This window comes from Parus major, chromosome 3, assembly GCF_001522545.3.
Source record: "Parus major isolate Abel chromosome 3, Parus_major1.1, whole genome shotgun sequence".
Lineage (NCBI taxonomy): Eukaryota > Metazoa > Chordata > Aves > Passeriformes > Paridae > Parus > Parus major.
Window position 1 is genome coordinate 68,479,991 of NC_031770.1, and position 8,749 is coordinate 68,488,739.

Consider the following 8,749-nt stretch of genomic DNA (forward strand, 5'->3'; position numbering starts at 1 on the left):
AGGAGACATTCTGGTCCTGTGTTTCTTTTCTTTTTCAGCAGACACAATGAAACTCCCTGCTGTTACTTCTAGCACCTCCAAATAGAAAACCACCATCTTTCAATAAAAGTTAATAGGAAATTTCTTATCAATGGCTTTGGTAAGAAAAACATTAACACAGAATGTGTACTTTGAAAGTCCTGTTCAGAAACTAAGAAGCCACAAATTAAGCCAGCCTACAATGAAGGCAATGTACATCATTGCCTAGCTGGGTAAACCTGTCTGCCTGAGCTTATCTCTGATAGCTCAAATGCTAATTTGAGGAAAGTCTTACAGACCAGTTTATGCAATCAAACCTTTGTCCTTTTCAGCTGATCACCTGTGCTCATTCAAGGTGCAGTTTGTAAGGCAAGTCATGCATTTAAAAGCAGTCTGTTTTTTCTGTTTAACAGCTCTTTTGAACCCTGGGCACACAGTGGAGATTTTAATTTGGTTTTGCCCTTTGGATGACAATAAAAATGAAACTGAGAGTTTTCTTGCTGGTATCCTGAGAACTGTGGAGGTTGGCAAGTTCCTGGGTGATGGTGTGCTGCAGCCGACCTCTAGTGGAAGGACCACAGCTCAGGGAGACACCAAAATAAGGCAGGAAAACTCGAGAAAATGCACAGAAAATGCTAGTGAGAGCTGAGAGAACAAAGGCACATCCTCAGAACCAAGATACTGAAAATATGAATGTGAGCACTTATTAGAGCTTAGTGGGTGTGAGTTGAGCCTTTCTGCTGCTTCCTGTCAAGAGCAAAAATAACAGTCTTATTTTCTGTGATGCAAAACACTGACTTGTAATAAATGGAACTTTCTTCCATGCTTTTAACAACCTTTTTTTCTTTAACGTTTTTTATTTTTATTTTTTTTCCTTTTACCACTGGGAAGCACATTTTAGTTACCAGGGAAAAGAGGTCAAATCTCATCAGTGAGTTAGTGATATTCTTGAGGTTATAGTCAATATCAGAGTGAGAACGCAGAAGCTGGAACTGAGGTTTCAACTCCTCGGTTTCAGTTTTGTGCCAGGGCAGAGTGAAGCCATTGTCCTTTTGGTAGGACTCTGCAAAAAACCCATAATCAGACCAGCTGGAAAACATCAACACTTTAAGCAATATGAGTGCAAGATGTCTGAAAGCAACACAGTCAGTGCCCTTTAATTTTCATCCACACCATGACTGAATTCCCTGAGTTTTTTTATCCAGAAGCAGAAGTATGTCAGAGAATGGAATATGATGGCAGGGAAAACCCATGTTGTGTGGATTTTTATTAATTTCATATCTCTTTTAAGAAAGGGCCTTCTTCCAGACCCCAAAAGACAAACAGCTGCTGGAGGTCAAGGCACCTCCACAGTCCTTGGAGGACTGCCTATCCTCTAGGAAAGGACATCAGTTAACAAATCCTTCTGCCTGAACAGAGTCCTGCTCAGGCATGTACAACATTCTTCTCACACACACACACCTCCCAAATCTTCACATACCATGACAACTTAATGTATGTTACTATTTCAGGGTTATCACTCCTCTGGTATCTGATTCTGACACGATGCTGCTATCACCAGCTTCTGAAACAAGGGTGTCCTGGGGATGGCTGAGTCTGGCCTGATATCAGCATTGAAGAGTCTGTTGGCATCATAACACCCATTTTTAGAAGAAAACTGTTTTCTCCTTCTTTACATCGTCTCAGGCTTGCTCAATGCTTTGAAGGATACCAATATGACTTCATCCTTGAAGAGCCGAAGCTTCTGTGTTCCTGTAAGTTTTGTCATATTTTCTTCCCTTTTCTCAGCTCTTTGATGGGTATATTTAACACAGGGGGATTGGTTGGTTGGTTGGTTGTCTGCTTTTTGTCAAAAAAGGCCAAACCATAACAAACAGCAGCACTTTTTCTACTACTTATTTTCCAGAGATCTTTGAGAGTCTACATAAGCATCAGCAGATTCTTCCTTATCCAGTATTGGTGAGTATTGCTTATATATGCAATGATCCTAACAGGTAAGATAGAATTTGCTAAAGTTCAGCAAAACTCTTTGGGGTTTACTGGAACTACAAGTAATACAATATTTATCTCATAGTTTCATCATAAAGGGCCACCTGTGTTTCTGTTCCATGCTTTGTTTCAACTTTGTTTTTAATGTCTTGTCTAATCATTCTGTTGTTTCATCTATGACACTCAGATCTAGACTGAAGATGAATGACACTTATGATGGTAAGATGAAACTGCTCCTCAAATATTAGATAACCAGATACTGAAGATCAAAATGATCCAGAGCACATCTGAGTTGCTTTTAAAACTAATAAGGGTCTATTCCACAGAGTGGCTCAGGTGAACTTTGTAATGTTGTAGGTCTTGCTCCCTTCTCTGTATGTTATTAGCCCATTTTATCCAAGATCATGGATCATCTATCCTGGTCATATAAAAGAAATGTGGCAGGTTCAAGGGGCTGCATTTGGAACAGAGAGTTTAACTCTGCTCTTTCTGCCCTGGTAACACTGTACTTCTGGGGCAGTGCTGCTTTGTCTCCCTGTCATGGGACCCCTTTGGGCTAAGAAGTGAAAAATGACTGCACCAGCACCACTAGTTAGACCAGCCACAGCTTGGTTAGACCACTAAATGCTACAGACCCCTTATCTGTCCCAGGTAAATCTACTTTTCTTAGCACAGTTCCCAGTCGATTGTCACTGGTTGGGCAGTGCCACTCCAGCCAAGGGCTGTGCCTTCCTCCCCTGTGCTAATCCACAGGTACGTCCACTAGGGATTTTTGGTGGAAAAAGGAGATAGGGAGGAAAAGTCACAGCATCTTTTCATTCCTCCACCCTGGGCAGCCCACTCCTCACCTGCAAGGACAAGGCAGAGACCTGCCTAGTTCCCAGGAGAGAGAGGTTGTACTCTTCCAAAGACAATTCTGTGAACTGCTACAGTCCCACACTGTTTCCACTCTGTAACAGCATGGGTTAAATCTTAGGTTTTAAACACTCTGCAACAGGAATGCTGCTTTGCTTGCTAAGTACCACTTACACGAGTAATTCTTCGTAAACAACTCCCTCCTTTTCTTTAAAAGGAAAGAGAATTTGAGAATAACCACAAGCAGATACTCCTAGATACCCAATCCCAATAGTAAATCTTGCTGAACAGCTAATTCTGATCATAAACAGACAGGTTAGAGTGAAAATCCAGACACTCCTAGAGAAACTTCAGCATAAGTATTTAAACAAGAGCCGCCTTCTCTTAGTTTATCCAGAAAGAGGCCACCCACAGAATTATTTTAAATAATATTGTTGCAGAAAATTGGAAGGGTGAGTTTCAGGCTTTGGCATAATTGAGACAATATCTTGGCTTCTCCATCAAGTTGATCCCACAAATATCCTTCTGAACTGCCTGTTTCTGCAGTCCAAGATACCATAAGTCCAGAGGAGGAACCACTGCAGATTCAGGGCTCCAGACTCTGGAATTTGAACACCAGATTTCCAGGATTCCTGCTGACTTTAAAAGCCACGCTCTGAATTTCTCAAGCATAAAAATGAAGGATGGCAATGTTTGCACTGTTGGCCTTTCTCAGAAAATACATATAAACAAATGCATTATCTGTGAGACTGTGGTTTTAAGGGAAAGCTGATAATTCTTCACAATTTCTTTTTAAAACTCTTGAACAGGGAAGCACATCAGTATTAAAAATATCTGAATTCCTGTCTAAAGCACTTCTTAATTTTTCCCAATTGTCTTGAACCACATCAGGATATTTCTCATCAGCTACATTCATTCTATGAGAAATAGGCTGGAGAATTTGAGTTAAGAACTTATCAATTATTTTTCTTAGTCATATAGAAAGCATATAAATTGTTCAGTAGCAAATTTAGTAACAAAATGAAACACAAAAGAGAAAAAACTGTAGCTATCAATTATATATAATTCCAAAAGTTTATTCACTGTCAATGACACATAGCACTGATAAAATAAAAATATTGAAAAAATTGGATAGAATAAGGAAGTATTAAAACTATTTTCAAATAGCTTAAACAAATACTCCCCAAGTGTGCAGGCTTCACTGAGGTGTCTCAGTCCCCAGTAGTGTCCTACTCTATCAAAACATCATCACAGTGATAATAAAGAAAAAAGTCTCTCCAAGCTTTCTCCTTGTCATCCCAAACCTCCTCAAATCCAAGCAGTTCAACACTACCTACACAGGGAGCTCATTAATTCCCTAAATAATTTTTATCATTGCAGCATTTCCTTTCTAGTAAAATCAATCTGGTAGATGAATTGAAAGTCACATGTACACAGCCTAGGTGGTTACTTATAAACCTGTAGATTTCCTACATCGAATTTGATCTTCCTCTGTTTACTTTTTTAAATGCTTCATAATTACACTTCACTGTTCAAAGGATGCTCATCTTGCCTGGAAAAAACTACTTTCAGAGAGTGTAGGTGACACACTATAAGTACTGGGTGTAAATCAGTGATCTTCCTGCATCACTACATTAGCTGGATTTTTCTTTCCTGTCAGGAACTTTTCCTTGCCACTGAAAACCTTGCAGCCCTCCGAACTGCATTGCTGTGCTCCTCCTTAATGTGACTGAATTGCTTCTGCTTGCGTATATAAAAGAGAGACTGCTACTTCTGCATTTCTGAATCTTCTTCCTGTGTTAGCTAGAGAGCCATTGCATTCCCACTGCATGAAGAATACTAGCCTGAGAGTAATCTCAAAGGTTTTCTTCCCAAGTGCTCTACAAATGTTATTTCCAACCCAATGAGGAAAAGGGAATTTCAGTCCCAACAGTGAATCTTGCAGAGCAGCTAGCTCTGATTGTAAGTAGACAGCTGAGAGTGAAAGTCTAGAGACAAATTACCCTCAATGTTAATAGATTTTTATTTGGGTGGGAAAAAAGCCATTGCTGACACACTGTTTTTCATGAACAGCTGCTGTGTTAGATGTATGCATGATAGATCCTAGGTTTGGTTCACTCCTGATAAAGGGGACAAAACTGTCCAATAACACTGCTGTACGCATAAATCTCTTCCATCTTAGGATATGCAAATATTTACCCTGGATTAGCTGAGTAAGTCTGTCTGCAAAAAAAAGCAACTTGAATAAAATCAGAAATAACCAGTAAATCACACATTCATAAACAATAGCAGCTTGACATAATAGGAAACTTAAAGAGCATATACATCATCATTAGCATTGGAGAGTAACACCAAAACAAGTGCTAATCAGCCATCAAAGGCCACTTTGCAATTAGACTTATTCATGAAGTGTACTTTTCTTAAGTTGACCCAGGAGAAGTATTATGGGTATAAAAAGACCAAACAGTTCATACAAGTAAAATGGCAGAATTCAGACCACTGAACCTAGAAATTTGAAGCCCACTTAAAAATTGAAAATAAAACTAACCTGCAACATAGATGTACTACAACAGTATAAGAAAATCAGGGAATTAAGACAACCTTGGCTCAGCCTATCTGGTCTGTCATAGATTCCCATCTTTTCAGGAAATAGAAGAAGATAAAATCTTCATCTCGTGCAAGAGAACTGCAAAAATTGGCATTTTCATGCCTGTTTTCAGGAAGGAGTTTCATATTGGTTTTATTTCAAAATGTGCACAGTGCAAGCTGCTGGGCCAGTGAAAGCTGCTGGGTCCTGGCAGTCAAAGGGAGCCTTACCTGGAGCAGCAGCAGTACTACAGTGTGCGCCCTTCTCCGGGCTATTCCCAGCTCTCTAACTCCCTCTGCATGACAGCAGCCTGAATAACAAGGACATTTGCTTCTGCCACATGCAAAAGGAACACACATCAAAAAAAAAAAAAAAAATCTAATGTGGTAAATACAAAAAAAATTATTAGGCATTGAATTTAACTGGGAGTTGTCACATAAAGAAATGCTGCTGCAGAACCAAGTCCACAGTACTACTCAGATGACAGAAGGGTTATGCTGTGTTACTACAGTGAAAACGATGTTGTGACCCCTCTTATTCTGTCTTTACAGGCCCAAGTTTCAAAAACACATTACTTTCTCTGGTTTTAATTTTCAGTTCCTTCTTGGCAAAGATCTAAGAGGTTTTTTTAAACCAGTGTGCGTTTTATCTACCTGCCTGTAAGCTTTTCTTCAGTATTACCTCCCTTTCTTTTCTGAAAATATGATGCAACCTTTGGAATTCCAGCAGAACAGTAAGGGGAAAAAATGTTCAACAGGATGGTACAAACAAACTGGTATAATCCAAACATTCATCAGACTCAACACAGTTCAGATGGTGAATTTATAAGTAAGCAAGTTTAATGATATGAAAAGATTATATTAAAACAGCAGAGTCTATTTAATTAGAAGATTTTTCTGGCAAATTCTTGTCTTCCACCTCTTATTTTTTTGTGTCAACATCTTTAAAAAGTCCATCTTTTGACACTTGTCAATCCTATAAACACATATTACATTGCACAGCTATGCAGTAAAATTCCTTGACAAGCATCCTTCACAATTGTCACCTTCCTAGTATGCCTGTATCACAGAAAAGGGAGCTGAGAAACCTTCTGGAGAAGAACAGGTTTTTAGTTCTCATGTATCAACACTGGTCACCAGGAAAAGAATCTTCAGCCAGAGGGTGGTCTGTCACTGGACCGAGCTCACAGGGAAATGGTCATGGCACCAAACCTGCCTGAGTTCAAGGAGCATCTGGATGATGCTCTTTGGTGTAGCTTTAGGTAGTCCTGCAAGGAGCAGAGAATTAAAATCCTTGCTTCTTATGGCTCACATCCTGAGGCATTCTAAGGTTCTATGATAAATATACTTACAAGGAGCATACTCCACATAATTTTTATCTATTTGAGTAAAATGAATGCATGAAAATGAAAACCACAGGTAAAAAACTGGACCATTAAAAAAGGCCCCCTAGATCTCATCCAAAAGCAAAACATGGCAAACTACTGTAACACTTCAGAGCCCTAAAGTGTTAGGACCAGGACAGCTTTTATGATCTGTCTACTACTTTCACTGCTCTTCAACAGGAAAAAGTAAATCTGTTCCCTAAAGGTATTTTTTTATCCTGTTCTTAAAAATGGATGACCATTACAGGTGGTCAACAACCTCCTAGCCTAGATGTCAGTGTTTAGCTTACACTATTCTTTGGAAAGCTTGAATTTTAGTCCACTGTTTTATTTTATGTCCTATTCATAAGCGCAAACTTCATTCCCTTCACCTTTACAGCAAAGTCCCATGTTTCTCAAGATTTATAACCTAGAGAAAACAGAGTGGAAACATAAGTCCAGTTCCTTTCTTTTTTGTCTCAAGTGTCTTAGTCAAGTGTTCTTCACCTTTGTTCTTCCTCCAGATATTCTCCAAGCAGTCTACAGCTACCTTGAAGTGTACTGCCAAACCTGGATATATCAGCTTAGCTTTCATCTCATCGTTGTCAAGGAAAGTCTCCTATGTAACCACTCTGTTTATACATTGCAGAATTATGTTTGAAGCTGCTTCCTCTTTGCTCTAAAGACACACTTGACCTGCCAGAGAGATCTGAAGTTTTGCTTACAATATACAACATAAAATGCATTTAGTTTATGTTTTGACATTCCATTCCATTTCAACCATAATTCTGTGGTAAACACACAATGAAAAAGCTGGTATTCTTGGCTCCCATGAGGGTATTCAGGTCTCAAAATTGAACAGTTGACACATCTGCAAGCAAAAAAAAAAACAAACAAAAAAGCACTGGTGCAGCTAACCCAAAAGTCAGGGCTGGAAAGCCCAAACTAAAGCAAGAAACAACAGCTAAATTAAAAATTGTTAAGGAAAATAAAGAGTAGGCAGTTCTTCAGCTGTATAAATAAGAAGGAACCAAGAGAAAAGAAATTATGCCACTATGTAGCCAGTGGAGTTCAGATAAAAATAACCCAGATATGGCAGCAAAACGAATGACCAGGCATTTGGGATAAGATTCATCTGACCTGTTTCAGCTGTTCCCTCCGAGAAACACTTTCAAAAACGCTTGCTTCTCTCCGCTTATCTAAGACAGACTGTGGCACCCACATGAGTGCCCATGGAGACTTTCAGGTAAGCACCAGAGCCACAACCCAAGCAATTTTCAGAAGCTTCAACAAGCTCCAGCAGGGGACACAGTAGAGGCAGCCTTGGCCACTTCAGGAAAGCAGAGCGAAACAGAACGTGCTTCATCAAAAATAAGTGTTTGTTTTATTATCCTCACTTCCTTGGCTTTTTTTCCTGCTATAAAATCGTCATGTGTTTGTACAATATTCTTATTCTGGGAATGTATTTCTGTCCACATAAACATCTGCACTTAGTTATGTTAGCCAGTATCCAAATCCCAGCAAGATCCTGCCCTGATTATTTAGCTCTGACTGTTTTTGCCAGCTTCTATTCCCAGAATACAGCGGATTTATGGCTATGTCCAACCTCCAGCTTTGCTAGTTAGAAGATCGTAACACACATGCTCAAACTGAACGTCTGTTGTACTGGGACAAAGTCTTTCCAGCAGGCTCAAGTAACTAGCTGTTAAATTGTGCTAGCATACATTAGCAGCAGGAAACTGAACTATTGTTGGATGCCATTTCTTGGTCTGTATTTTTAATCATACTGTTTTGACCTACATCTTTTGTCTGCTTTCCTTGATATCCAACCATAAAATACAACCCTTGATTCAAATACCAATAAAACCTGTTGTTGCAATTTTGCATAACTCAGTGCAAAAGAACCCAGATCTCAAGTAAATAAACTGGTAAATCAA

The 8,749-nt window shown here is 39.3% G+C and overlaps 1 long non-coding RNA gene across 1 annotated transcript; it reads left to right on the top strand.

Annotated features, from left to right (window-relative positions):
* Positions 1-1,379: 1,379 nt before the first annotated feature.
* On the top strand, positions 1,380-8,749 carry LOC107202564. The gene is made up of 3 exons (XR_001520730.3): positions 1,380-1,772; positions 1,925-1,977; positions 7,337-8,749. It is a non-coding gene; the product is annotated as an uncharacterized LOC107202564 (long non-coding RNA).